Consider the following 26,777-nt stretch of genomic DNA (forward strand, 5'->3'; position numbering starts at 1 on the left):
TACTTATTGAACACCTACTACATACCACACCATCTGATGGGTACTGAAAATGACACAGTAACAAATGCAGTTCTTGCCATGTGGACAGATAGACATTCAAATAAATCTATCATCATAAACTGTGATAAAGGCTATGGAGGAAAGTTAAAGAGTTTGATGAACAGTTTGAAATGACAGTAATTTAGATTAAGAAGCCAGGGAAAGCATCTATGGAGAAAACACTGGAGCCCAAAATAAATAGGAACAGGCCAACAAAGTGACAGGAAGTGAGAATGGCGGAGAGCGTTGAACACAGATGAACACAGAATTAGACGACCTGGGCTCCCGCAGAGGGAAGCAAGGCTCCTGTGTTCTGCAGCACCTTCGCTCCCTGGGCTGCAGCAACCCAAGAGGGCTATAAAAGATCCTTTTCTAGGCTGGGGGCAGTGGCTCACACCTGTAATCCCAGCACTTTGGGAGGCTGAGGCTGGTGGATTACCTGAGGTCAGGAGTTCAAGACCAGCCTGGGCAACACGGGGAAACCCCGTCTCTACTAAAAATACAAAAAATAAAAACTAAAAATTAGTCAAGCATAGTGGTGCATGCCTGTTGTCACAGGTACTTGGGAGGCTGAGGCAGGAGAATCGCTTGAACCCAAGAAAGGGAGGTTGCAGTGAGCCAAGATCACACCACTGCACTCCAGCCTGGACGACAGAGCAAGACTCTGTTTCAAAAAACAAAAAATTAGCCAGGCATGGTGGCTACAGGCATAGCGCCTGTAGGCCCAGCTACTCAGGAGGCTGAGGCAGGAGAATCGCTTGTGCCCAGGAGACAGAGGTTGCAGTGAGCCGAGAGCATGCCACTGCACTCCAGCCTGGGCAACAGAGTGAGACTCCGTCTCAAAAATCAAAAAAAAAGACCCGCTTCTCAACCCAGGTCACCAGACCTTCAGAGGTAAGTTGTTCTCTGCCTTTAGAGTCAAGATAGGAGGAAAGAAGTTACAAACAATATGAATTCTGACTGTGAGGTTGTCGTTAAGTCAATCCTTGAACTCTCAGGTAGAATTAATCATTAGATATTCTGAGTTCCCATAATGTTTTGACTGCATTTTTCTGTCTCACTGCTACTGTATTATAATTACATCTTTACACATTTTTCTCCATTTTAGCTCTTGAGGTTATAGAGCATAGAAATATGTTACTTCTATTTATACTCCTGGAGTCTAGCACACTGCCTGGAAAAGAGTAGCTACTCTATAAATGTAAAATAAATAAATGCTTGAAAAAACGAATCAATTCATCAATCAGTTGTTAGGCTCTATAGAATTTTTTTATAATTCGAGTTGATATAGGTTTACATACATTATGTATTTTTATGTGAAAGTGTCTAAAGATAATAGTTTAATAAGAAATAGCTTCTTTATTGAATGTTTCTCAAAATCTTAATGAAAGAAAAGAAAATGGAAAAATATGCTGACCCAACCATTGGGTATGCTACTAGTTATTTTCTTAAAGAAATGTCAGTGCAGGCCGGGCACGGTGGCTCCCACCTGTAATCTCAGCACTTTGGGAGGCCAAGGCGGGTGGATCACTTGAGGCCAGGAGTTCGAGACCAGCCTGGGCAACATGGTGAAACCCTATCTCCACTAAAAATACAAAAATCAGCAGGGCAGGTGGTGCATGCTTGTAATCCCAGCTACTCAGGAGGCTGAGGCAGGAGGATGGCTTGAACCTAGGAGGTGGAGGTTGCAGTGAGCCGAGATCATGCCACTGCACTCCAGCCTGGGCAACAGAGCTAGACTGTCTCAAAAAAAAAAAAAAGAAACATCAGTGGATTATGAAGGCAAGTCAGCTGAAGATACAGAGCCCTCCACGTCACCACCTGACTCCAAAAATAAATGCATCCAGCTGCAAAAAAGCAAGTCAGCACTGAGTTCTTTTGTGCACTCATTGAAAATCCGATGATTTTGACTAAGAAAAGACTTATATTCCAAACTAATAGCCTATGAATGCAATTATTCACAAAACGTCCTATTTGCAATCATTACATTTTGCACAACAATGCCAGCCACCCACAGTTGCTGAAACTCTCACCACCAACAATGGCTGAATATCAAGTGTAATAGGACCAGACGCAGCAAACAAATTAAAATGTGTGTCTTTGTCGAATGATAATGTTTCAAGGAGTGTAAGTGACATGGCAATTAATGTCTGTGAACAGCTGGTTTTAAAGATTAAAGAAAGTGATTATTTTGCCCAGGCAATGGACAGATACGCCTAAATGTGCTGAGATGCTGGCATTTTAAGTCACATTTCTGTGAAATACTATGGATAAGAGCATGCTGTTTAGAAAAATTTAGTCCAGTATTACAACAGAAGACCATTTTGAAATATTTCAAGAGACAACCGAGAATTTCCACATGCCAGCTGGGAATTGTGTATTGCTGTTTATATGGTTCAGAGAGTAATTACAGACTTCTCAAAGCAGGAAATTATTTTATTGCAAAGAATGATTCAGATCCTTTTTTTTTTTTTTTTTTTTTGAGACAGTCTTGCTTTGTCACCCGGGCTGGAGTGCAGTGGCGCAATCTCGGTTCACTGCAGCCTCCACCTCCCAGGTTCAAGCAGCTATCATACCTCAGCCTCCTGAGTAGCTGGAACTACAGGTACGTGCCTCCACACATGGCTAATTTTTCTATTTTTAGTAGAGACGGGGTTTTGCCATGTTGGCCAGGCTAGTCTCGAAATCCTGGCCTCAAGTCATCCACCCACCTCAGCCTCCCAAAGTTCTGGGATTACAGGCATGAGCCACCACGCTTGGCTGATTCAGATTCCTATTGCTTTTTAAAAGGGAGAGAGAGAGAGAGAAAACATATTTCCCCATATCGGGAGGACTACCATCAGTTTTAACAGGAGCAACCCTCAAAATGGCTATGTAATAAAGAAGCACCAAGGCCATGAGTGTAAAGAATATCCAAGTCCAATTATCAGTATCTCTTTAGACCAAAATGTCTCCACTAGCAAACTGGCATGGTAAGCATAGTGATCAAACCCATAATAGTATAGTCACAAATCCCAAGGGACACATCCTGTGAACTTCCGTCTCTTAAGAACATTCTAGAACAGTAGCACAGACTAGCAATAGATTGTGGGGGGTTTTTGAGGATTTTTTTTTTTTTTTTTTTTGAGACGGAGTTTTGTTCTTGTCTCCCAGGCTGGAGTACAATGGCGCGATCTTGGCTCACTGCAACATCTGCCTCCAGGGTTCAAGCCATTCCCCTGCCTCAGCCTCCCGAGTAGCTGGGATTACAGGCACCCACCATCACGCCTGGCTAATTTTCAAGAGGTTTATTCCTTGGAAAATGAGGCCAATTCATTCACATAACAAATATGTATTAAGGTCTTTCTTTTGCAACTCAGATGCCTCCAAATGACAGTTTCACAATGTTCTTGACTCCACACTCCAGCAAATGTACAAACTGGGGAGTTGCTTTCACACAGCCAATGCCCATGTTATGCTTTCATACATATAAACATTTGTAGAAGATTTTTAAAGAGATGATTACACACTTTAAATTTTCCTGAATTTTATTCCTTATTTGGAAAAATGTGACAAATGCATTGCCCTAAGGCCAGTCAAGACCTAATTTCACACAGCATGCATGACCTTAAACAACCCTCTTTCTTGCCAGGGCAGGCCCTTTTTAAATTTTTTTAACACAAGTAACCTTTGCTTCTCCTCTTCATAGAGATATATTTATCTCAGGTCTCTCAGGGGCCCAACAATAAGCCCACAAGCTGTCTTCACTGCAGAAGACCAAGGAGACTCTAGGACTCCTAGTCCTGTTATGGGAATAAGTTGTCTGCTATTAGCACTGTTATCCCAGATTTCTTAAAGACATACTTGCCGATTAGGCCTCATCCATGCCCTTGTTTCATAAGAAATAGCTAAAGAAATGCAAGTAAGTATATGAAGTGAATTAGTTAGAAATTAAGTCTTTGAGACAATAAGTCTTGACCTTAATCATGAAGAAGGTGTCAGGGCAATACCTCAAACAAAGGTGGGAACAAGCACCTCTTTATTGTAAGCCTTGCCTGAAAAGAAGAGGCCATGACAGAGGAATGGCATGCATAGGTACAGAGGCAATAAGCTGGTCGGTCTCCCCTAGTGTAAAGCGAAGGAACTCAGATTTGATCAGGCAGGTAAATTCTTCAGTAGAAGAATAGCAGACTAACAAATATCTGAGAAAATTTAATCTATTAACAAAAAAAAATCCAAGAAAATGAACCGAAAGGAAACTGAGTTACAGTATTACCTCGATAATTTGAACACACAGGGATGAAAACTGGAAAGGTCTACAGTTTTGCAAACAATGAGAGAGAACCCCATCTAAATGATACTGTCCATAGTGAATCAGCAGACACTGGAAACTGACCAGATAGAAGCCTGAAGCAGGGACTAGCACCAAAATAACTCCAAAATGTTGACCCAGGAGCATACTGTAGAATTTAATACAAAAGGAGAATTGAACCAGATAACCTCTAAGTTCCAGTTAAACTCTTACTGCTATGATTCCAAAAAAGGTGAAGACCTCACGTTTTTAAAAAAACAAGGAAGTCATCAAACTTCTTTAATTCTAAAAGTATTTACTGAGCACAAACTATGTACCAGGCACTGTCCAAAGCCCCAAAAATACAATGGCACATAAGAAAGGTCTTTGTCTTATACAGGCTATATTCTAAAGGGGGTGCACATAAAAAAAGTCACTGAAGGGCTTAAACAGAGATTGATCCAATCCAATTTATGTTGTGAGATTACTTTTCTGCTGGGTAGAGAGTGAGTTAAAGGGATCAAAGGCTAAAGAGGTAAGATTTTTTTGAAGGCAGTTAGAGGGATAAAGGGGGTCATATTGAAGATGTAAAGAAGTAAAACTTAAAAGATATTTACAGATAGAGTTTCTAATTGGACTGGATATGGTCAATGAGAATAATGGTGGAATCTTGAATAATTGCTTTATTTCTGGCTGAAGTAATCAGGGGTATGTGATACCTTTTACTGTGATGTGGAAAATTAGGGGGAAGTAGGAAGAATGGAAGTTTAAGGAGGGAAAACAAACCTCCTCAGGAAAACATTATTGTTGAAGAAGGTATTACTGACTGACAATGTAAGTAAGAAAATGTGGGTCAATTCATCCATCAGTGGACATTTAGATTGTTTCCTATATATCTTGACTATTGTGAACAATGCTGCAATGAATATGGGGGTACAAGTGTCCCTTCAAGATCCCAATTTTAATTCTTTTGTAGAAATACCCAGAAGTGGGATTGCTGAATCATATTGTAATTCTATTTTTAATTTTGTTATATACACTGACTGGGATATTATTCAGCCGTTAACTAAAGGAAAATCTGTGAAATGCAACAACATGGATGATCCTTAAGGATGTTATGCTAAGAAAAATAAGCAAGTCACAGAAGGACAAATACTGAATGATTCTATTTATATGAGGTATTTAAAGTAGTCAAGTTCACAGAAGCACAGAGCAGAATGGTGGATGCCAGGGTCTGCAGGGAGGGGAAAATGGAGAGATGTTCAATGGATGTAAAGTTTCAGTTATGCAAGATGAATAAGTTCTAGAGATCTGCTGCACAAAGTTGTTCTTGTAGTTAACAATACTGTGTTGTACATTTAAAAATTTGTTTAAAAAAGAAAAAAAATGCTCCTGGGCACGGTGGCTCATGCCTGCAATCCCAACACTTTGGAAGGTCAAGATGGTAAGATTGCCTTAGCTCAGGAGTTCAAGACCAGCCTGGGCAACATAGAGAGACCGTGTTTTTACTAAAAATAAGAAATAAAAATTAGCACAGCGTGATGGCCTGTACCTGTAGTCCCAGCTGCTCGGGGGGATACTGAGATAGGAGCCCAGGAGATAGAGACTGCAGTGAGTTGTGATCATGCCACTGCATTCCAGCCTGAGTGACAGAGCAAAACCTGTCTCAAATTAAAAAAAAAAAAAAAGAAAAAGAAAGAAAAATAAAAAGAAATGCTGCATTATTGATGATCTTGATGGTCCAGAGACTGATATCCTGTGAAAAAGATAGGATTTTGACATGTAATTCAGAGGGATAAAATATAAATGTGGAGTCATTTTAGGAATATTTTAACCAACTTATTGAATTTATATTTTACTTCTTTTGAATGGAAATTAAAGTTCTAAATAATAAAAATCTATTTCCAAGTTTTTTTTTAATAAAAAGAAAAGGTGTATCAAGTGTCAGGTATTTGAGCCATGCCAAAGGAGTTTCCAGCTGTGTGGGACTCACCCCTCTACAGTGAGTATCAACATTTAGGGTTTGATCTGTTGGCTTTTTTTTTTGAGTATCCAAGAGCAAGTATTTGGGGTTTCAGTGGGCAGGGTGAAAGTGAAGCTTGCAGATTGAAGCTGAATAGATCTTTCATATGTAAGTCAGAAAAAAATTACAAAATATTTATGCATCATGAAGTAGCTTATTAGCGCTGTCACACCACATATTGATGACAGCAAAGAGTCTAGGCAGGGATGTTCTTTACCATCTTCATGCCACAGGCAAGACTCAAAGGCAAACAGAAATGTTTTGGGGGGAAATTAAGTGACTTCCCTGTAATATGTGAGTCTTAACGACAAAATCAATATCCTGCCCCATAAGCTCGTGTAATAGAAAATCTTTATTTACAATATTGGTCTCCATTATCATTGCTTTAATTGTTAGCTAAAAGTTACCATTTCTACTTTAATCCTTACTTAGAAACATCCAGTGCTGAAATATACTCATAGTTGCCAGAAACAGCTAATCAATGTTGTAAAGATTCTTCTGACATAGAAAATCAGAACTTGACAGATAAATGGACTCTCTGTCTTATCTCTAATCAATAGGTCAACCGGTTCTGGCGCCAAGTATTCAATATATATTTAACCTAAAAATAATAGACTCTTTTAACTTAGTTCCGTGAATCTCTCTAAGTTAGTAGGCTATGTCTATAAGTTATTTGGAAAAAATGGACAGGATCATTCAATGTAAAAAATGGACAGGATCATTCAATGTAAAAAGGCAGGAAATCATTTTCATGCAGGATCTTAAAGGCATCTCTGGTTCATTTCTTCTCTAAGTCTTATAGCTTTCAAATTTTCCTCTCTTCTTACCCATTGCCACTCTCAGTATCTCATCCTTCAGCAGTCTTCAAACTCTCTGATACTATTTAATTAATCCATCTAACATACATTAATTGAGCAGCTACTTATGTGGCAGACATTATTCTAGGTACTTCAGAACCAAGCAGACAAAACTTCCTGTCCTCGAGTTTACATTCTACTGAGGGGAGACGGGCAAACAAGAAACATAGTAAGTAAATAAATTAAATAGTATCTTAGAAAGTGATAAGTGCTGTGAAAAAAAAAAAGGCAAAGTAAAGGAAGGTAAGGAGGATCAGTACGGTAGTGTGAGAGGTTAGTTAGCTCATTGGACCAGGGAGTCCTTATGGAGAAGAAGAGAGCTAAGCAGACTTGGAGGAGGAAGAGTTGACCAAGCAGATAGCTGTGGGAAGAGCATCCCAGGCAGGGGAAATAGCCAGAGCAAATGCCCAAATCTAGGAGTGTGCCTGGCTTATTCCAGGAACAGCAAGGAAGCCCTTGTTGGCTACTGTGGCCAAGTAAGAGGTAGAGCTGCAGCAACAAAGTCAGTTTCTTTTCTGTTTCCCACACCAGGACTCAAGTCAGAAATGTAGGCATTATCATAGACTCCTCCTTCCTCCACCATCCATTCTATCATCAAATCATGTTGATTTTGCCTCATCCATATCTTTCTAATATCTTTTCTGGCTTATCTTATCTGGATGATAGGAATGCCAGTAAATTTTAATTTTTAGACACTTTCATTGCTTACTTTTTCTTTGTAAAACTGTATATTACATTTATAAAAAATAGTAAAATAATTTTATAATAAAAAGGTTATTAATAAGCTGTTGCATTAGGGGAAAGCCTTGCCCTACTTATTTATTGACATGGGGAAATATATGACATTGTTTAGTGAAAAAGCAATCTATCATTTTATACCACATCTGTATTTAGAGAAGAGAGACTACAAGATACACAATAATAAGTTAGAGATGATTTTCTCTGGACATTGTGATAACAGGTGATTTTCCATTTGCATTTTTCTACACTACTACATGTCTTATGCATTGAATATATATTATTTCTATAAATTTTTTTGAGATGGAGTTTTGCTCTTTCACCCAGGCTGCAGTGAAGTGGCTTGATCTCCACTCACTGCAACCTCCACCTCCCGGGTTCAAGCGATCCTCCTGCCTCAGCCTCCCAAGTAGCTGCGGTTATAGGCGCCCACCACCACACCCGGCTAATTTTTGTATTTTTAGTAGAGATGGGGTTTCTCCATGTTGGCCAGGCTGGTCTCAAACCCCCAACCTCAGGTGAAGCACCCGTCTTGGCCTCCCAACCTGCTGGGATTACAGGCATGAGCCACCGCCCCTGGCCTATTTCTATAATTTTTAAAAACAGCAATGTTGTTTTTTATATGTTTTATATATTTTAGTAAAACTAATACTAAAAACCTGAACAGTATTACATATTTACATTGAAGCTACCTTTGTTAATGCTAATTAAATCTTCTACCCATTCCTCCCTCTTGATATGCACTACAACCCTACTGACTGATTGGCCACATCTAGAATCCAAGAAAAGAAGACATTTGTGCAATTGTTTCTTGTTTATGCAGCCCTAAGATAAGTGAAAATGACTGAAAAAAATGACATTGGAGAGACTACATAGGAAGAATCTGCCATTCTTCTAAACGGCAATATGGTTAAGGGCTGGAACTATTAACATAAACTTGGGAATACTCATCACATTTTTGTTCAGATTCCCAGCACCAATAATATTGTCTATTTGGCTCAGCTGTTTAATACCGTTTAATTTCTATTTCTCTGACCTGAAAGCCTGTCTTCCCTCATATTGAGAAGAGTTCATTATCATTTCCATCTCTCCCCTGGGAATTGCATTCATTTGCTCACATCCTAATCATAAAGGGTTAAACTATGGGCCTCACCTTACCTTGTTCCTAGAAATCCTGACCAGAAAAGCTCTCCTCAATGAGCCCTCGGTGTCTTTATTTTATATCTAAGCCATCTTCCCAGTCAATGAGCCTCCCTAAAAGATTAATGTAGTTTGAACTTTTATAGAGGAATATCATTTGTGCACTGTCATATTTAGCACAAATGGTGCTTCAGTCACAGCTCAGTAATATTCCAGCATATTACTTCCAAGGCATTTGAGAGTTTAAAGAATTATTGAAGGGCACGCTGTACTCATTTGGTAATAAGGCAGAGAGCACTTCTTTCTACATATGATTTCAGCAAATGGAATCTCTGCTAATTTCATTGCACGTAGCAAAATAGTTGTGATAATAACCAAGGTAAAATATCCCACTGGAGGGAATAGATTAGATACATTTTTTATAAGATCTCCAAGAAGTATTGAGGAGGAAGTTCTAGAATTTGAGGGCAAGATGTTGAGAAATCATCTTCTCTCATTGAATACGTACCCTTGACATTGTGGTTTGTCAGCCCTGGGTGAGAAGTCACAGCCGTTACTTGGCCATTATTTGGCTGCAGAGTCCACTGAGCTACACTGGCACCATGCAGAGGGATGGGGGCAGTACAGGCATTAAAGAGAAATAAAGAAGTTAATATCATTTAGAGAAAAAAATGTAACTACACCAAAGCCCAGGTATTTGGTCAGAAAATTCCCTTTTGCAGCTTTGTAAAGAGCATAGATGAGATAAGTTTAGGTATTTTTTTAACATTTAAATTGATAGCTATGTTTTAGAGGAAGGAAAGGTCTTGCTCTCTGTCAGGTGTCACCAAACAGTAGTTTAAAGGTTTCTGGATGTGTGTGAATCAGAAAGAAAGAGAGACACCTGCTGTCATGAAAGGACCTTTTCATATAGATCCTGTTCCAACTCTATCTCAGGTGTTGGCCTTATTTCTTTACCAAATTATACATTCTAAGCAATTATAGCACTTACATTAATATCTCCTAGTAATGAGAATCCCGAGAGCAGAAGTGGAACTCCCATTTCTAGGTAAAGGAAGGCCTAATTTTGCCATTTGGGGAACAAACACATTTGAAATCCATTACAATTTCTTCTGCTTATTAAAAGTTACTCTCTGGTATTAGAATCAACTTGCTGAGACATTTTGAGAATACTCAGTTATTTGTATTAGTTTGAAAATATCCAACCCTTAACTTAGAGAGCAAACAGCTGCGCTCCTCTCTTCTCCCACTGCTTCTCAACAGTGTTGAGCCCTTCTACTCCACTGCTGTCTTTACTTCCAACCAGAGGAATGTCTGCCTTTTAAGTGGATGCTCCTGGGATATTATCTGTGGGCAGCATCTTCATGCCTCTTACTAAGGGAATGTGAAATTATTTCTGCGACATTTTGGTATCACCCACCACTTAGAAAAAGTAGTCAAAAGTACAGGTAGCACATGAAGCTCCTTAGATTTTCAACCAGATATAAACCCAATAAAAACCTTACAAAGTATACAAATGCCCAAAATGACTCATCTGACTGCTGCTGAGGTGACAATATGCCAAAATCCTTAAAAGTATAAAAAGATGCTTTTACAGATTTTTTTTGAATACAGAAATTTTATTATATAGTATTTAGTATCTTGTACATAAGACTATATATATATTTCTTTTTTTTTGAGACGGAATCTTGCTCTGTCACCCAGGTTGGAGTGCAATGGCATGATCTCGGCTCACTGTCACCTCCGCCTCCTGGGTTCAAGAGATTCTCCTGCCTTAGCCTCCCGAGTAGCTGGGATTACAGGCGTGCACTGCCAAACCCGGCAAATTTTTGTATTTTCAGTAGAGACGGGGTGTCACCATGTTGGTCAGGCTGGTCTCAAATTCCTGTCCTCGTGATCTGCCCGCCTTGGCCTCCCAAAGTGCTGGGATTACAGGCGTGAGCCACCGCACCTGGCCAAGACTACAATTTTTTTTTTTTTTTCAGGTAACTTACTCCTCTCCAGGTATCCTATGTTGACGTCAACAACCAACATATTCTATTTTCCTGCATATGTCATTGTTCAGGGATGACCATGGGCCTTTACAAGAGCCAGTAAACATGAAATTCAGAATATTGGTTCAGATGTATTCTTTTCCCCATTAAAATAAATTGTAAAAACACACAGCACTAAGAGTTACTGGACGTTATCTTGCAAGCACTAGGGAGAATCAGACTTGGGATAAAGCTGACAACTTAAAGGGCAAAGTAGAGGGAAGAAAAACAATGGCCCCCCCCTTGATAATATTATTGAGCCTCGACACCACGTTCTGAAGCCCAACTTAGCTTTGTTTTACAGCAACATAAACTAATTGGCCCCTCTTAATAATAAGGTAATTTAAGACAGGCTTTCAGTTTTTTAGGTTTGTTTGTTTGTTTGTTTGTTTTGAGAAGCCTCTGTCGCCCAGGCTGTAGTGCAATGGCACTGTCTTGACTCACTGCAACTTCCGCCTCCCAGATTCAAGTGATTCTCCTGCCTCAGCCTCACGAGTAGCTGGGATTGCAGGCACCCACCACCACACCTGCCTAATTTTTGTATTTTTGGTAGAGACGGGGGGGGTCCCGCCACGTTGGTCAGGCTGGTCTCGAACTCCTGACCTCAGGTGATCCTCCCACCTCAGCCTCCCAAAGTGCTGAGAGGACAAGCATGAGCCACCATGCCTGGCCAGTTTTCAGTTATTTATAACAACATAAAGTGCTAACTAATAAAGATCTAACAGATCCAGAAAAAAAATATTAAAACTCTAATCAAGAAGCACATTGTCAAAGACTAAATAAAGCATTTTTTGGCTTATAATTTTATATAGTAATCATCACCAGGCCACCCAGACTCTGTGACAAATGAGCAAGTATGATAATTTAGAACAAGACACCATACGATTTCTCAGGTTCTGCCTGCAAAAGACCTTTTTTACTTTTTTATTTTCTTCTTTTTTTTAAATCTCTGAACAAAACTGGAATCAGGATTAGATGCAATTTTCTCTTTCATTCAGGGCCCAGATGGCAGATTGGAAGAACTTAATTTCTGGTCTCTTAGTAGAAATTTGAGGACTGTCAGCTCTTAAGATTTTAAGTAATTCAGTTAAGTGACTATAAGCTCTGAGGTTTGAGAACTGTGCTGTCTTCAGTTTTGTGGTTGTTGTGTTGTTTTGTGTTGTTTTTAATCATTGTAACGTATCTCAATATTCATAGGCCATCCTTGGAGAAAATTGGCAGGGCTCTCCCCTGTGTCTGACAACACGGATTTGTGTACAAGCCAAAGATCCCCACGGATCTGAATTGGAGCAGCTGGAGTTTCTAAGGACTGGTGTGATGGAGCTTAGTGAACATTTGGGGACATTTGGGGAACTGCACCATGAGGTGTTTCCTTGAGAGAGGCTTGAGAATAGAAGAATGATGACATAGCAGAGGCAGACCAGGGCCCAGAGGAATGTAGGCTGTCTATGGTACTCTGGAGAGACTTTTAAAGCTCACAGATTCAATGCACCATAGGGTTGTGTGTGGGGCAGCAGGCAACATGCTAAAATGGTCACCAAGATTTCCTGCCTCCTCACCCCCCTCTCTGTACACACCCTGCAGGATCCCCAGTACTGTTAATGTGATGAATGTTTCCCCTGTGATTCCATTATGTAATATGGCACAGGTGACTGTAAGAAAGAAGGATTATTGAGATGTACATAACCCAATGACCTGAAAGCCTTAAAAGCAGGGAGTTTTCTCTAGCTAGTGGCAGAAGGGAAGATTAGAAACTGGGAGAATCAGAGGGATTTGCTTCATCATTGCAGGTCTGCAAATGGAGGGGCTACGTGGCAGGGAATGTGAGCAGGATCTGGTTGCTGAGAGCAGCCCCAGCTGACAACCAGCAAGGAGGTAGAAATTCTAGTCCTGCAACTGCAACCAAGGGAATTCTGCTAACAACAAGCATAAACTGAAAAGTTGATTTTTCTCTAGAGCCTCCAGACAAGAACTCAGCCCAAGTGACACCCTGATTTTGGCCTTGAGTTCATCCTACACAGAGAACCCCACCTTGCCATGCTGGACTTTGACTTACAGAACTGTGGGCTAATAAGTGGGTGCTGTTTTAAGCCTCTAAATTTGTGGTAACTTGTTACCCAGCAATAGATAATGAATGCATTTCTCAAATCAAAACAGTAAACAGAGGAAACTATTTTGGCAGGAACAGTGAAGAATGAATGCAAGGAGGTAGAGCCGCATGTAGGAAACCTACTGAAATCATCTGGGGTTTCCATGCATAATAAGAACCAGTGGCAAATGGTAACATAGTTCAGACCTGCACATTTTGATACTAATCATATTACTGAGTTGGAGAAGAAAGGTTTTCAACACAGAAGATGTATAAAAATCACATGGAAAGGGATATCATCTTCATAACTTCCAAAGCTCAGCCCTTATGCAGTATTGGTGGCAACACCGGGAATGAATAACTGATTTATAATTGTATTTGTAACTCAGCCAAGTGAGTATAAATTTTTTGGCTATACAGATATATATATGTGTGTATATATATGTGTGTGTATATATGTGTGTATATATGGGTGTGTGTGTATATATATTTTATATATATATATGTTTTTGATAGATATTTACTAATGATGGGACAAATATGTAAGAAGAAACTTGAGACTTACTGCCAGAGTACTAGCTCAGCAAATGGTCCCATGCATGTGGGTTAAGAAATCAGAGGTGATAGGATAAGCTAATTTTTATGTTTCTTGGTTTTCACATTAGCCCCTCTATCAATTGTTTTCTGGTTTTGTTTTTATTTCTATTGGGTGATCTTGAACTATTTTCACCAGCTAGAGACTGATAGATTAAATGACAGACAAATAGATAGGCAGAGGCAGCTTTGTTGTTTACTAAAGAGTTGTATCTGATTATGTACAGCTTTCTACATGTGAATCTTCAAGCCTCATTTTAAAGAATAATGTGAAGCTATCATTCACAAAAAGTTTTATTAATAGGTATCATTTTTTAAAGCAGTTACAGATTCATAGCAAAATTGGGTGGAAAGTGCAGAGATTTTCTATATATCCCTGCCCCCACCCATGCACAGCCTCCCCCACTATCAACATCCTCCACCAGAATGGTTCTAATAGTTCTAACATTTGTTAGAACTGAGGAACCTACATTGACACATCATTATCAACCAAGGTTTATAGTTTAGACTGGGTGTTGTGCATTCTATGAGTTTGGACAAATGTAATGACATATGTCCACCACTGTAGTATCATAAAGAACAGTTTCACTGCCCTAAATATCCTCTGTGCTCCACCTGGTGCTCCTCCAAACCCCTAGCACCCATGACTTTTTTGTACAGTCTCCATAGTTTCACCTTTTCAAGAATTTCATCTAATTGGAATCATACAGCTTCTTTTACTTAGTAATATGCATGTCAGTTCCCTCCATGTCTTTTCATGGCTTCATAGCTCATTTCTTTTTAGCACTGAATAATATTCCATTGATTGGGTGTATATCTTGGTTGTTGCCAAGTTTTGACAATTACGAATAAAGGTTTAATAAACATATGTGTGTAGGTTTTTGTGTGGACCTAAGTTTTCAGTTCCTTTAGGAAATACCAAGGAGTGCAATTGCTGGATCATATGGTAAGAGTGTGTTTCGTTTTGTAAGAAACTGTCAACTTGCCTTCCAAAGTTGGGGTACCATTTTGCATTCCCACCAGCAACGAATGAGAGTTCCTGTTGCTTCACATCCTCACCAGCATTTGGTGTTGTCAGTGTTCTGGATTTTGGCCATTCTAATAGGCATGAAGTGATATCGCATTGTTATTTTTAGTTTGCCTTTCCCTAAGGAGATGTAATGTGGAGCATCAATTCATATGTTTATTTGCCATCTGTATGTCTTTTTTGGTGAGGTGTGTGTTCAGATCTGTTGCCCATTTTTTAATTGGGCTGTTTAATCAGGTTGCTTAATTGGGTTGTTAAGTTTTTAAGAGCTCTTTTTATATTTTGGATTGCAGTCCTTCACCACATATGTCTTTTGCAAATATTTTCTTCCAGTTTGTGGCTTATCTTTTCATTCTTTTGACACTGTCTACTGTCTTTTGCAGAGCAGATATTCTTTTTTTTTTTTTTCTTTTTGGGGATGGGGCCTCACTCTGTCACCCAGGTTAGAGTGCAATGATGCAATCATGGCTCACTGCAGCCTAGACCTCTGGGGCTCAAGCAACTCTCCCACCTCAGCCTCCCATGTAGCTGGTACTACAGGCATGTGCCACCACACCTAGCTATTTTTTGTTGTTATTTGTAGAGACAGGGTCCCTGATGTTGCCCAGGCTGGTCTCAAACTCCTGGGCTAAAGTGATCATCCTGCCTCAGCCTCGCAAAGTATTGGGATTACAGGTATGAGCCACTGCGCCCAGCCAAAATTATTCATTTTAACGAAGTCCAGCTCATCAATTCTTTCTTTCATGGATCATGCCTTTGGTGTTCTATCTAAAAAGTCTTCATCAAACCCAAGGTCATCAAGATTTTTCTCCTGTTACCTTCTAGTAGTTTTATAGTTTTGTATTGTACATTTAGGTCTATGATACATTTTGAGTTAATTTTCACGAAGAGGTGAAGGTCTGTGTCTAGGTTCATTTTTTGGTATGTGAATGTCCGATTGTTTTGCCACCATTTGTTGAAACACAAAACACTTTTCCTTTCCCTACCAACCCAAAGAAGACAAAAGTGGGGTGCCCTAGTCGTGGGGAGGATGCATCTGTGGAGACAGTCTCAGATTTGTCATATATGAGCTGAGACTTGAGACAAGTTTACTCACATTAATTCCTCCCCTGTACATTTTGTAGAGGGATTAAATGATGCACTGCACATAAAACACAGTATTCCATGGAACAACAGATGTGGAAATGATAGGTATTTTATCTCAGCCAAGCCATTTAACCTCTGTGCCTCTTTTTTTTAATCTTTAAAACGGTAGTGGTAATATGAGTAGCCATCAATGGAAATGAGAGAAAGCATGCAGGGTATGTGGTCAGCAGTGAGTACTGCGTGAACAGCAGCCTCCCATCCGGGACCAATATAGGGATTACCACCTGATAGAAGTTGTGTGATTCTGTGATTGTTAAAACTTACACTTTTTTTTTTTTTTTTTTTTTTAAGATGGCCCGCTCTGTCGCCCAGGCTGGAGTGCTGTGGTGCCATCTCAGCTCACTACAACCTCCGCCTCCCAGGTTCAAGCGATTCTCTTGCCTCAGCCTCCGAGTAGTTGCGATTACAGGCACACACCACCATGCCCGGCTAATTTTTTTGTCTTTTTAGTAGAGACAGGGTTTCACCATGTTGGCCAGGCTGGTCTCAAACTTCTGACCTGAGGTGATCTGCCTGCCTTGGCCTCTCAAAGTGCTAGGATTACAGGCATAAGCCAAAGCACCCGGCCAAAACTTATACTTTTTTTTTTCAGTAATATTAAGGGTCTTTAATTAGGTACTGCTCATTTGAGGAAGTGTCCCATTTTTCGCTGTCTTGGTTAGAAAAATACTGTGACATCTGTTTATTTGTTTGTGAATTGATGAATCACAAGTGAGTTTAAGATCACTGCAGTTCCCCACTCATGGACTGGTACCTCCTGACACACACATCGAAGACTTTGACGTCCAGTCAACATTGAGAAAAACTGCTATGGAAAGTTCACATGGATTCTGAAGACACCATCCATTCTGGATTTTGACACGTGGTTTGACCTAATAATTTCTACTCCATAATAAACCAAATCTTATTCATTCCTCCCTGAAGCCATATGTACGTACTAGGCCATTGGTGGCCAGAAGGTACAAGTCCTCTCTAACCACAGAAAATCTCCATCAAGACTTCTGTGAGATCTGACCTGGGTGCTGAATAGGTCCAGTATTCTAGCACAATGCAAGGCACTCATTTGACACTCAGTGTAAGTTTTTTGAATAAATGGCATTTTCAAACTTTGTGGGTTAGTTGTAGATAACTCTATATCTATTTTATATATTATTGGAATTCTGACAGTGACTACGTTCAAATTAGCAAGATAATCTCTATGCTTCTTTCTCACTTCATCCTTTTGTACTATTAGAAGTAGTATTATCTAGAGCCTGACCAAAATAATACCTCTAACTGGACTGGTGCTTAACAACTCCTCTCAGGGGTCTTTGAAACTTATTAAAATGAGTGGCCCAATTGTATTCATGTTCTACTGCTGTTATAGCAAATTACCAAAAACTACCTGGCTTAAAACAACCAAATGTAACCTCTCACAGTTCTGGAGGTCACAAGTCTAAAATCGAGGTGTCAGCAGGGCTATGCTCCCTCTGGAGGTATCAGGGTACAGTTTATTTCCTTTTCCTTGCAGGACTTCTAGAAGCACCTGCTTTCCTTGACTCGTGGTCCCCTTCTCACATCACTTCAACTTCTTGCTTCCATCATCATATCTCCTACTACTGATTCAGGTCCTCCTGCCTCCCTCTTATAAAGACCCCTGCAATGATATTGGCTCATCTGGATAATCCAGAATAATCTCATCTTAAAATTCTTGACCATATCTGCAAAGTCCCCTTTACTATATAAGATGACATATTCATGGGTCTCAAGCATCAGGGCATGAACATCTTTGGGTGGCCACTGTAACAGCCTACTACATCAATGATTTCTCAATTCATCTAAAATACGTATTGACAGATTGACTATCTAAAATGTACAAGGCACACTTGGGTATTGTCAGGATCATAAGGATAAGACCAAGTTCCCAATCTTAAAGAATGTATTACCTAATAAAGCAAAATAAGATACATTCATAAATGACTCTCAGTTTAAAGATTCATATAGGCAAGCACAAGGGACAGAACAATAAGGCTCTCAGAGCCAAATACAGGAAATTAAGTAGGACACTAAATTCAGAAAGTGCCAAAAGTTAAGGTTGTCATGGCAACATGAACTCAGCAACACAGCAAAACCTGTTCATCAAAAGTATACACTTAACAGTTTTTCACAAATATGATCTGCTGAACGAGCAGCTTTCATTCAATGATCCAGAACCTCTTACAACTATGGATTAGCTCTTTTTCTGTGGCTATAAGAAATTGTTTCACTAACCAAACTCAATTTCACAAATATTTAGATGTCATCGACTATGTGTGAGATGTGTAAGACAAGAAGCTAAGGTCTGAGGGCATGCAAAGATAGATAAGACATCATTCTTGATCCCAAGGAACTTTTCATCCAGGGCTACGGGCATGCAAATTATGGTAGGGAAAGTCCACTAAGCAGAAAATTGCTAAGGAAGGTCAAAGGGGTGAGAGGGCTCAGACGGCTGGGGGCGAAGAAAATTCTCCTAGATTGTGTGGCATTTGAAATGGGCTTCAAATGATGAATGGGATATTTGCAAGGAAGTGGTACGGTGACAACAGCCAAATAAAAGATCCAAAGCTGGAAAGAGCAAGGCATGTAGGGAAACAGTAGCAGTCTGGCTGAAATAAAGACTACAGGAAAGAGTCAAGTTGCTTGAAATGTGAGATTTCTACTTGTCTTATAAAGCCAGGGCCTGGAATGATATGTAGTAATGTATTTAGCAGATAGCAGTATTTTTCATAAAGACATTACCAAATTTAAAAGATCAAAGGCCTCTTTCCTCTGTCTATTTTCCCTGATTCCCTACTGTAAAAATTTACTTTCAGAAAACCTCATATCTGATTTTCTCAAACTTCTTACTGTCCATGCTGTTTTGTGGCCTATATTGTTCCCCCGAAATGCAAGGCAAAAGTTATATCCATTTTCAAATAAGGAGACTGAAAATCAGAGGTAAATTTCTCAAGTTTACACAAGGAAGGCAGCGGTGACGCAGCTTATCTGTGCGACTACAAAGCCCAAGCCATTTTTTTTTTACTTTGTTGACCTTATCACACCGTGTTGCAATTGCTTGTTTGAATGTCTCTCTCTCCCAAGTTAAACTGTAAGGATCTTTTGGATAAGATTCATATCTTGCTCAATTTTGAATTTTTTTTTTTTTTTTTTTTGAGACGGAGTCTCACTCTGTTGCCCAGGCTGGAGTGCAGTGGTGTGATCTCGGCTCACTGCAAGCTCCGCCTCCCGGGTTCATGCCATTCTGCTGCCTCGGCCTCCCGAGTAGCTGGGACTACAGGCGCCTGCCACCACGCCCAGCTGATTTTTTGTATTTTTTAGTAGAGATGGGGTTTCACCATATTAGCCAGGATGGTCTCGATCTCCTGACCTCGTGATCCACCTGCCTCGGCCTCCCAAAGTGCTAGGATTACAGGCATGAGCCACCGCGCCTGGCAATTTTGTATTCTTAGAATCTAATTTGACAAATGACACAGAACCAGAGCCATGTGAGTTTTGTCAAATAAGGAATTATGGATTTTAGGCAAGCAGTTACTGAAGGCACAGAGTTCTTTTCTTTGTGAAAATATAGCAGTAATGTCAATTGTATGACCTGTTATAGCAAACACTTAGTCAGTTTTATTCATCACTTGGCTATTTATAAAAATACAAAAATAGATAGGAACTTGATGGAGGTCTCTTCTCTCATGTTAATTCACACTTGCATCTTTCTCTTTTTCTTTTCTGCCCAAAACTTGTTCCCAGCAATACTGAAAAAAATAAAATAATCTCCAATCCTGCTGGTATCCTCGGAGGACAAGACAAAAGTCTAGCTTCCTTGCCAATTGGGTTGTTATGGCCCATGGTCCAGAGACCCCACATCAAACTTCTCTGTAACTTGTGACACCACAGGGCACCATCAGCCTCTCAGCATCCTGTTTGAGCTGGTTCCCAGTGAAACTTTGGCCTGGATCACGGCCTCCCTCAGCCTTTCTGTCCTCTCCCGGAAGCTTTTTATCATCTAAGAGCACTGCAATGACCATTTCCTTTTTCTAATTAGGATAAGAGAAAATCATTTGCTCTTTGGCTATTACTTCGCCTGACCCCACTAAACCCCCCAATCTCCTTTATCCTGAATTTTCATACCATGAGTTTATGTACTCTGCCTAGTGCTTTTTCTATAAGAACTGTTATATTAAGCATTTCTCAAGAGACACATTACCTACTCTTCATGCGTGGCCCTTCCCTGGTTCTAGTTTCCAAGTATTGGAAAGACTGCCAGCATCTCTTCAAAGCTACAAAGTAGAAACGTTGGAATAGTATTGAATTCATCTCCTAGCCCATACTCAGAATGCTAAATTAGTTGCCAAGTTCTGCCAATGTTTTCTGTAACAAATTTTTCATAACTACCCCTTCCCTTCTATCCCTCGCTCACTACAGCTTTGTTGAGTTTCTTATATTTTTCCAACACTCTTTGCCTTTAGACTAGCCTTATTACTGCTGACGAAGGTATTTTCTCCACGTTCTGCTATAAATTGGGGGCTATTTCACTCTTAAACCATAATGGAATCGCACAGGCCTTTCGATCACATCAAAAGTCTTTACCGTGTGCTTCATCAAGATGCTAGGAATTACCTGAATTCTTAGCCTCCTCCCAAAACTCTCCCTCCCTTGACAGGATTATCTCCTTAATGATCCCACCCCACTCTGCTCTTTTAAGTTTTTTCTTCTGCTTCTCCATTCATTTAAATTGTTTTAGAAATTCTCTCCTTCCTTGGAGGCTTGCTAGGTAGATCCTGGACTATCAGGAAAAATTGATTTGGAAGGTCAGCATCACCTTCAAAATACAGGCACAATCTCTATTTCCACTGCTACCCCCGGGACAGGCCACGGTCATGTCTTTCTAGGACTGCAGCAATCAGTTCTATAGGTCTCCCTTCCTGCCCCTCTGTCTGTCCTCAATACAGCAGCTCCAATAACCTTTTCAAAAATCAAATCAAATCACTTTACTCCTCCACTTAAAATCCAAAATGGTTCCCCCAGGTTACTCATAGTAAAGGCAAAGTCCTGTCCAGACCACACAGGCCCATGTAGTCCAGCCCTCTTCCCTCCCTGAGCTGGCATCATACTCTCTCCTTCTGCAATCCACTCCCACCACAAAGGCCTGGCCTCATACTTGCCAGGCATTTGCCATCCGTCCTGCTTGGGGCACTGCTTTCCCTTCCATCCATTCCTTCGGGTCATTGTTCAAATGCCATCCCACTCATCCATGAGTAAAGCCTACCCTGACATCCCACCTAACAATGCAATTCATCCCCTTTCCATGCTTTGTTTTTCTCCTTGGCACTGATCACCACCTCATATACTAAGAATGGTTAATTTGCTTACTGTCCCTATGTACTAAAAATTGAGTACCCCGAGGGCAAGAAGTTTTATCTCTTTTGCTCATAAAACAGTGACAAGAACAATAGCTGGCATACAGCAATTTCTCAATGCAAACTTGTTGAATGAATGAACTCAAAATATTAATTTACTACAAGTTTTCTATTTGGCCATTGTTACTATTCAAACTTCATAGAGATACAGAACATTTGGCCATTGTTACTATTTGGCCATTGTTACTATTCAAACTTCACAGAGATACAGAACATATAAAACACAGCCTCTGCAGTGCAGAGGGCACATGCAATGCTTTAACTTTCCAATGTTTTGCTCATAAGCAGCAAAACCATATTGCTTTTTTTTTTCTGTAGTCACCAACAATGCATTTGCTGCCTTCAGAACCTAAAGGGTGCCTCTTAAACACTAGACCCACATCTAGGAGTCCAGTCTACAAAATTAGACGCAGTTCAAAATGGAGGAAGAAGAGGCAGACATTATTGTAAAAGAATAATGAGGGCCAGGCTCGGTGGCTCACGCCTGTAATCCCAGCACGTTGGGAAGCTGAAGCGGGCGGATCATGAGGTCAGGAGTTCAAGACCAGCCTGGCCAACATCCTGAAACCCCATCTCTACTAAAAATACAAAAATTAGCCGGACATGGTGGCACGTGCCTGTAGTCCCAGCTACTCAGGAGGCTGAGGCAGGAGAATCACTTGAACCTGGGAGACAGAGGTTGCAATGAGCCGAGATCAAGCCACTGCACTCCAGCTTGGGCAACGGAGTGAGACTTCGTCTCAAAAAAATAAAAAATAAAATATAGAAATAATGAGAAAAATGGCTGCCTTATATGGTAAGAAAAAGTTGTGTCTAATGGTCTTGTTTACAAATCCTAGGACCTTATAAATGGAAGAGTCCGGATCTTTTTCAAGATCCTAGTTACCCAGGATATTTTTAAATATCACCTAGTTGATAAAGGTTGAGATCATCCATTGCTGCAATCCCAGAGACACCCTCCAGATCCCTCAAAAAGGCCAGATAATATAACGACTGGGATACAAGATTCGATTAAAAAACACTCTTGGGACTTGAAAAGGAGTTCTGAATGTGAAATGTTACACCTGTTGTCTTAAATTTGAATTTCCATTATTTGTATAAAATGTTTTCCTTCCTTTTCATGAAATAAATGAGTCTGAATCCCTTGGCTGAGAAATTCTGTCATAAAACAATACTTTGCCAGCGTTCGCCCCTCCGTGTGAAGTGGCAGAGATGATGAGATGATCTCCGCAGCTCGGCGGGCCTGCGGGTGAGGGGGCCGCCATAAGGCGACCACTCAGGAAAACGCTGGAGCAAACAGATGGGGCCTCCGTTGTGCCCCGAAGGCAAACAGTCCCGGCCCTGCTGGACCCGGGCGGAGCGCATTCCAGAGTCCTGCCCTCCTTGACAATGCCCTGCCCCTGGCTTCCCAGACTTCAGACCTTCCCCTCCTTGATCTCTGGCACCGTGGAGGAATCGAAGAGAAAGAGGGTCCCCAGGGACAGCGCATTTCATTCCTGCCTGGCTGAATAGATAAAAGCCAACACCTGCTGGCGCAGCGAGGTGCGCCTGGAGCCAGTACTATCGGGGCCTCACAGGTGTGAAGACCGCAGCGGAGGGCCAAGCTCTGGGGAAGCCGTGGCCACGGAGTGCCTGGTGCAAGCCTAGAGCGGGCGCGCGCTGCCGCTGTTCACACACAGGCTTCCTCCTAGTGCTCTCAAAAAGAAGAGAGCTTCACCAACATGTTCCCACGTGTAATGTACCAGCTCTGCCCATATGGGTGTCATCATAGGATTTTATTACTAATTTCAATTGTGGTGTTCCACTTCTGAAAATGCTATTTGGTCAAAAGTTTAGATTTTAAATACTCACAGAGAAACATACAAAATTGCTCCGTGCAGCATTGTAATTATAGCAACAAAAAACATGGAAAACAATATCCATCAATAGAGTTAATTTAAAACATTATGTCACGAACATGTAATGGAATAATCTGTGGCTTATAAAAACCAAACATGGAAAGATGTCCATTATAGAGTAAATTTGAAACCTAAGTTGCAACGCAGTATCAGTGCTGTATGATCTCATTTGTTAAAATATGTAAATGTGTTCATCTTTCCTTAGAGAAATATCTGCAAGAATATTCACAAACTACCTCAAGGGATTGTGGGACTCTTCATTTTCTATTTCATATATTCCTGTATGATTTAAAAGTTTGCAACAAGCATGTCCTATTTATATAAACAAAAAGCACATTCAAGCATGCGTATGTGGGGTGTGTGTGTGTGTGTGCTTGTGTGTGTGCGCATGTGTGTGTGTGTAATTAAGTTTCCAAGCTTCAGGCATAATGAAATCCAAAGTAATAAATGATACAGAGTAGTGGTAATTAATTTATTATTAATTATATCTATAGAACAGACTTATATTGTGCCTTTTATCACTTCATAAGAAATACATGACACTAAAATTAGAAAATTGAGGTCATTTATAGGAAAACAATTTTTCTTCTGAATAAAAAGCACCTGCAACTATCTATTGTTAACTCCAATTACTCCCTCTAACAAATAAGTGAAAACGTAGCTGATAATGTAAATATAATACAAATTTAGGTGAAAACTGCAGTCTCTATGGAAATATCCTTTTTCCCCACACACTCCCTCTCTTCTTACCCCAATCACCACCCACTCCCCCACCTAAACTCAGGCTCCAATACCTGAAAACCATCTCTTTTCACTTTCTTGTTTGTTCCTAAAGGATGGTGGCATCAGGTTGTAAATCACCACAAAGAACACTCTTAGTGATGTCCCAAAATTTATTGTTCCCAGCTTTTCCAAGGTTACTTATGAGAATGCTCACTGTGAAAGAAAAACATAGCCCAGCAAGTACATTTCCAGGCATTTAGACCTGGTTCTTGCTGCAAAATGTAGTGAGCAAGGAAAACAACTTTAAGACCAATAAAAATTAAAATAAAATAAAACTCTCATTACGTCTCTTATAAAACACATGAGAAATGACTTAAAAATTCTAACTGGTTACTCTATGTTTAGAAAGGACCAAATTACAAAGGTTAGTCTATTTTTTGTTAAAGTGCACTTGTAGCAACCTCTCCATAGATGATAAATTTAAATGAACATTTCTCTGCTGCCATCTCGTGGATTATTTAGGTAATGTACTCAAAGGCAAAGGCAAATCTAAAGTCCTTCCCACTAAAATTTTACCGGATGTGAAAAGTCATATTGATTACTTAGTCATTTATTTGACAGAACACAACATAACTTAATGTATATAGCATGCTACATATAACATATTAAACCTCATCCTAAGAACAAGGTTTAAGATCCTTTCACTTTTAAATGTTGTTAACCTTGATAGAGAAAACAAAATGCTTTTGCCATTGCATAAGCAATAATTACTACAAAAGACATTATATCTCTATGCAATAATCACTAAAAGTAACGAGATCACACCATTGCACTCCAGCCTAGGAGACAAGAGCGAAACTCCGTCTCAAAAAAAAAAAAAGATAGGAAACAGGGCACTGCTTTACCTTTGGTTGTAATTTAGATGGTTCTGTGGGAAGAGAAGGGTGTTCACAATGCACAATACACAATGGTGGCATTATCTCGACTTCACAGATGCTCTCCTCTGCAAAGGCTGGGACCAGAGAAGGATGGGAAAGGGGCCATCCCTGGTCAGATTCTGAACATGGTCCCAGTAGCAAATGCTACTGTGATGACAGGAGATATGTTTAATAAGTGGCTGTCACACCCACTATCAAGCAGTGTTAATGATTCATGCAGCACTTTCCAAACCGTTCCTGGATCTTCAGGTACTCCTTGGAGTAACCAAGTTTTAGAGTCAGCAATAAACCCAGAAAGGAATAAAGGGGGGAAAAAGTAGAAACCCTTGTCAGTCATAATGCATGCATTGGAGAATCAAGGAAAAAAACTGGAAAAAAATTTTGTCTACCTACCCCCTCAATTATTTCCGTAATAAATCAGAAATGTATAAAAATTTTCCATTTGGAAAGAATTTTCAATTCTATATGAGAAATTTTAAATCTTTTTGAGACACTTCAAGTTTGTTCTTCAGAAGCCCATGAACAAGATCTAAGACTTGTATTTCTTTTTTTATATATACTTTTAAGTTCTAGGGTACATCTGCACAACGTGCAGGTTTGTTACATATGTATACATGTGCCATGTTGGTGTGCTGCACCCATTAACTCATCATTTAGCATTAGGTATATCTCCTAATGCTATCCCTCCCCCATCCCCCCACCCCACAACAGGCCCCCATGTGTGATGTTCCCCTTCCTGTGTCCATGTGTTCTCATTGTTCAATTCCCACCTATGAGTGAGAACATGCGGTGTGTGGTTTTCTGTCCTTGCGATAGTTTGCTGAGAATGATGGTTGCCAGCTTCATCCATGTCCCTACAAAGGACATGAACTCATCATTTTTTATGGCTGCACAGTGTTCCATGGTGTGTATGTGCCACATTTTCCTAATCCAGTCTATCATTGTTGGATATTTGGGTTGGTTCCAAGTCTTTGCTATTGTGAATAGTGCCACAATAAACATATGTGTGCATGTGTCTTTATAGCAGCATGATTTATAATCCTTTGGGTATATACCCAGTAATGGGATGGCTGGGTCAAATGGTATCTCTAGTTCTAGATCCCTGAGGAATCGCCACACTGTCTCCCACAATGGTTGATCTAGTTTACAGTCCCACCAACAGTGTAAAAGTGTTCCTATTTCTCCACATCCTCTCCAGCACCTGTTGTTTCCTGACTTTTTAATGATTGCAATTCTAACTGGTGTGAGATGGTATCTCATTGTGGTTTTGATTTGCATTTCTCTGACGGCCAGTGATGATGAGCATTTTTTGATGTGTCTGTTGACTGCATAAATGTCTTCTTTTGAGAAGTGTCTGTTCATATCCTTAGCCCACTTTTTGATGGGGTTTTTTCTTGTAAATTTGTTTGAGTTCTTTGTAGATTCTGGATATTAGCCCTTTGTCAAATGAGTAGATTGCAAAAATTTTCTCCCATTCTGTAGGTTGCCTGTTCACTCTGACGGTAGTTTATTTTGCTGTACAGAAGCTCTTTAGTTTAATTAGATCCCATTTGTCAATTTTGGCTTTTGTTGCCATTGTTTTTGGTGTTTTAGACATGAAGTCCTTGCCCATGCCTATGTCCTGAATGGTATTGCCTAGGTTTTATTCTAGGGTTTTTATGGTTTTAGGTCTAGCATTTAAGTCTTTGATCCATCTTGAATTAATTTTTGTATAAGGTGTAAGGAAGGGATCCAGTTTCAGCTTTCTACATATGGCTAGCCAGTTTTCCCAGCATCATTTTATTAAATAGGGAATCCTTTCCCCATTGCTTGTTTTTGTCACGTTTGTCAAAG

The 26,777-nt window shown here is 40.1% G+C and overlaps 1 long non-coding RNA gene across 1 annotated transcript in view; it reads right to left on the bottom strand.

Annotated features, from left to right (window-relative positions):
• Positions 1-24,972, bottom strand: part of LOC130541755 (uncharacterized) — a 37,178-nt gene extending 12,206 nt beyond the window's left edge. Inside the window, exon 1 of the long non-coding RNA XR_008955859.2 lies at positions 24,912-24,972. This is a non-coding gene — a long non-coding RNA (uncharacterized LOC130541755). The remainder of the gene's footprint in view (positions 1-24,911) is intronic.
• Positions 24,973-26,777: the final 1,805 nt, after the last annotated feature.

Source organism: Pan paniscus, chromosome 7, assembly GCF_029289425.2.
Source record: "Pan paniscus chromosome 7, NHGRI_mPanPan1-v2.0_pri, whole genome shotgun sequence".
In the NCBI taxonomy this organism is placed as follows: domain Eukaryota; kingdom Metazoa; phylum Chordata; class Mammalia; order Primates; family Hominidae; genus Pan; species Pan paniscus.